The following is a 4,969-nucleotide window of genomic DNA, read 5'->3' as shown; positions in this document are numbered from 1 at the left end:
ACTATATGAATGGGAAAATATCAAAATGAGTGGGTTTAAATACCATATATTTTGGTTTTATTAACTAGAATTATTTTTTTTTTATGTTTATGTCTCTACCTCTACCTCATAACACAACTAGTCGTTCCATTCTCTTTCCAATAGTTATAGTCATAAAATTTCTAAAGGCTTTAGGGGTCCAAAACTCATAGTCCTTCAAACTCATAGTCTGGTATGCGGCCTCATCGGACATTGCAAAATTAAGTTTCTAGACATTATCTTATTCAATTTTAGTTAAAGCTTTAGTCAAATCAGCCAAGTTACTTTTTCTTTTAATAAACTTAACTTCAAATTTTCACATATTGAGCGCATTTCTTACAAAGTGAAATCTTATATCAATATGCTTAGTTTTAAAATTGAACATGTTTTTTAAAATAATAAACTGCAGATTGATTGTCACAATACAAACAGATTTTTCAATTTTAGGTATTATTCTTAACTCATTATATATCTTTGTCAACCATAAAAGTATTTTACTGTATCAGTTAATGCAATGAACTCTGATACTATGTTTCCTAATGTATGCATTTTTGTTTCCCACATTCCCAGCTAAATGGAAAACTCGATAATCATATTAAATTGAGGATTGCTTGGGTTCAATGAACACGAGCAATCAAAACCTAAATGATACGTCCAAAGCATTTTGGTATGTGGCAACATTTTTGTGGCAATTGATCAGAATAAATTGAAAAGCAGATTTTTTAAAAAAAAATATTAATAATACTGATTATTTTGATCTGAAAAGCCTTTAAGACGTTTTGGAAATTAAAAAACATTTATATATTTATAAAAAATATAAAGAAAATATATGTAGACATCAATTTTATAAAATTCCATTTAATAAAAAAAGAGCGAAGGAAGCCTTATTATCTTTTTGCAACAGAGGAAGGGGAGAAAAATAAAAGTGAAAATTCCTAGAATGTATGGGTCAATATTTGCTCATCCTGGTTCCTTGATCCAAACTCATCGATACCAGAAACTTTCTCTGGATTTGTTGACGCATCATTGAAATTCTCGAGTCAAAAGAAATCTCACATTGCCATTTTGTAAACAAGCTAAGAATATCACTTTTCAACCTGAGGGAGTGACTTGAATATAGAAGCAGCTGTAGGTGCTATATATTTCAACAAAAGGTTTTGCTCCTAAGAAAATGAGAGACAGTTTCGATATTTCTAAGGAGTTAATGGAAAAATAGAAAAGCATTTTAAGTTGTATCGAGAAAATTTTTAAAATTATGAAGAAATATCAAGGAATAATAGCTTTTTTATTAGAATAATAAAAAAAATCAAAGAGATAAATGTTCTTATAAAACCATATAGTTTTACTTTTTACAAATCAAAAGTTAAATTGAAAAAAGTTAAATGTAAATTGCAAAATTTTTTATTTACTTTTGCAAATATAAATTTCATTGTTTAAAAACTATATTCAAGATATTTTATCAACCATTTTTTTTAAATATTTCAGTAGCAAAATTGAATTTTAAACATTGTTTATGATAGGAAACGTATAACTATGAAAAATAGTTTGCAATAATATTGTTAACAATCTTGATAAAAAAATTGTGTTAGGTCAAAACAAAACAAAAAAACAAATTTGGCTAATTATTTCGCACGCGGAAACTTCTGTAAAGTTGCGAATTTCGTTTTTTTGTGGAAAATTTTTCGTTCAATTCTATTTTTTTTTAATTTTCCAAGTCCTTATTTTATATTACAGATATAGCTAAAATACTTATAAATTTGAAAACTACGAAAATCATTTACAGAAAAACGTGTTTTTTTTAAAATAATTTATACCTTTATAAAATTTTTGACCTGTTTAGGGAGTTCCTTGGTTCGGACCTGGACCCCCCAGTTCCTAAGAGTCGCTCTAGGTGCTTTAGGAAGCACCTAGATATTCATGATTTTACTATATGCTTGGATGATTTTCTCCTTCTAATATGTTGGGTGATACGTGATTAACCATTCTATAATTTTGATACATAAATCGAGAATCTTTGTTTGTATGGAACTCAATACTTTAATAAAAAAAAGAGAAAGAAGACGTTGAAATTTGTTGCACAGTGTAAGATAATTTTAGATAGGCATGGAATAATCTTACGAAACTATTTCGTGTTGTTTTGAAAGAAATTATTTACGTATTAGTTTTTTTTTTATTTTTAACTGCATTCACAATACAGAGTGATTCAGTAAAACGATTATAATCAAAAAGGATAGGGAACAACATAATGGATTAATAATTACATAGTAACCATACATATATATATATATATATATATTGAAATAAATTCACTTTGTACTTCCCCTCAATATAGAATATTTTCACATGAACATTTTCAAACTCATATAGTTACTTCCGCTCTAACAGAACTTATGGTTACTTTTTTTATTATTTAAGATGAGTGAAAAAAATGACTAGTTATTTTAAAAGCCGCATATCACATAACGATAACTAGTTCATATACAATATGGTTTCGCCAAAATAGCAAGAAATTCACATCCAGCGTCTCAGTATGTAATACATATTTTTCACGGAATTCAAACTGCTTTTATTTCCAATTTTAAGAATATTTTAGTGTAGCAGCTGCTTTACTTAGTTCTCTATCTTTATTTACCAGACCTACACTATAGAAAGAAAAAAAAACCTTTTTCTACAAGAACGAGGCATGTTCCACTAAAATACTTCGCTCATTTCTCTAAAATGTCTACATTTTACTCAGTTTATTTCCTCAGCTCAATATTTGGCCATTTTGGATGAAATCGCCAAATGGAAGAGATAATGGCGCTATTTCAGTTTTAAGGCAATATAGAAAATTGTTGAAATAGAATATTTTGTTTTAGATATTATTTTATCGACAGTTTCTTTTTTCCCTCTCATATCACAACATTATTTCTTGAAAACGATGCGACAGATGGAAACGTAAGTACCTTCATCTTTACGTAAGCATTCTGAAATTTTAGTGTATGGATATGTGGAAATGGTTTCGATCTCATAGGAATCGTAAAGCTTTCAAACAAATATTGTATCAAAGGGATTTAAAATGACATTATTTTTTTGCTTTCGTTATATTTTTCAATATAAAAATATGATAATTTTGGAAATTCAAAAGTGCAATAAAAACAATAATAATACTTAAAGCTCATTAAAAGCAAAACTTTGCCCATTGCCTTTTTTTCCTTCTTAAGCTGTAGTAAAGTGCTAAAAAAACAGGCCACTCAGAATAACTTTTGATCTAATGATCGGATCTTCACGTTCTAGGACTCAATCTTAATGGTTCGAGAGGCTGTCCTCAAATTTGAGAATTAATTAGGGAAGGCAATGTTTTAAGTTACGAAATACGACACGAAAACGTACTTTTTCTGGATAAACATATCCTTTTCCAACGGATTCGGATTTTTGACCCCCGAAATATAGGGGGTGGCCGCAATTTGTCTGGAGAGTGATCCAAAGTTTAAACCCCCTAATGTTCATACTATTTTTTGCGTATTTCACCATATCTCAATAACTTCGTAAGCGAATTGAAAAATCTTTGCATACAATTATAAAATTCTTTCATCATACGATAAATTCAAGCAAAAAATAAATTTTATTAAATATTTATCATTTTTATTATTTTATTTAGGGATAGTCAAAACTATTTTGAATTTTAAGGTACACAATTTTTCACATAATTTTAAAGTATCTAATTTTACACGGCAAAATAGACAATTTGTGTGAAATTGGTTTCTGAGAAATCAATGGGATGATGGTAGCCTAGTGGTTAGAAAATCGGACTCCTGTCCGAGATGCCAGGGGTTCGATCCTTGACTTCGCCAAGGCCAACTGAGTACATGCGATGTACGTGCTTGTAAAATCTGTGGAATCACTTGTACGGTACCATGGATACAGGGATTTGGAGAAAATTTCCCTTTCTTTCAGATCTGTGCCTCAACTGAAGAAGTAGCCTCTGGAATGAGTAATGGTGTCATTTATCCGAGGGCTCCTGAGCAAGGTAGCCCTTCCACCCTTGCGATGCTCCTTTGTTAAACAAAAGACGCACTTACCTGACTTAATGTGTAAAAAGTTAAAGACTGGCAAGCTTGAATCGTCCAATTGGCAATAGAAACAACAACATGAAATATTTATTTTAAATATACACTGCCTGCAAGAAATAAACAGAGTCAATAAAACTACAGGTAAAACGATTGCTGTGCCGATACAATTCAACAATAATTTTTAAAAAAAGGAAAATATTTCAGTTACAGGTTCATTTATTGTTTTTATTACATGTTCTTATTTCCCTTTTTATGCTGTTAAGAAAATATGATAAAAATCATGTATTAATGCATAAATGCTGCTTGTGATGCTTGACATCGGTGATCTACTGAGAATCATGTCCTACAATCCATTTTAGGAGCTTTTCATTTATGTGGAATATAGAATAAATTCATCATGGAAAAGCATAGGGACTTGATATCCATGAAATTTAAAAGTGGTGGAAAATGTAAAATTATTTTCGAAAAAAAGAAAGAAAACAAATTTTCACGATATTTTTCCCTCTCTCATCTTCAAATGCTGTCATATGAAATGATTCCAGGAGCATTTTTGCTAGTGTGTCTCGTGCCATGATTTAATGAGATAATGTTTACATAATAAAGACAATGTTAAGCTTGAAATAGAAACTTGATTGCAATGATTAAGAAATTAGAAAAAACTGAAAATAGAATTCGATATAAGGAAAGTAAAATAATGAATCTGAAATTAAATTAAATGTACAAGAGCGATATTGATAGATTAATTATAAAACTTACTTTAAAAGAGGGAATTAAGTGAAATAACTTCTGTCGAGAATGTTATTCCAAGAGATATTACTGATTTTTTTCAAAATTTAAGTATAGTTTGTTTAACAACTTTTCTAAACTTTATGATTTACTTCTAATCTGAAGAATAACGC

This window comes from Parasteatoda tepidariorum, chromosome 9 (assembly GCF_982258835.1).
Source record: "Parasteatoda tepidariorum strain Cologne lab strain chromosome 9, Ptep-v5.0, whole genome shotgun sequence".
Taxonomy (NCBI): domain Eukaryota; kingdom Metazoa; phylum Arthropoda; class Arachnida; order Araneae; family Theridiidae; genus Parasteatoda; species Parasteatoda tepidariorum.
The sequence above is the reverse complement of the archived record's forward strand: the minus strand, read 5'-3'. Positions refer to the sequence as shown.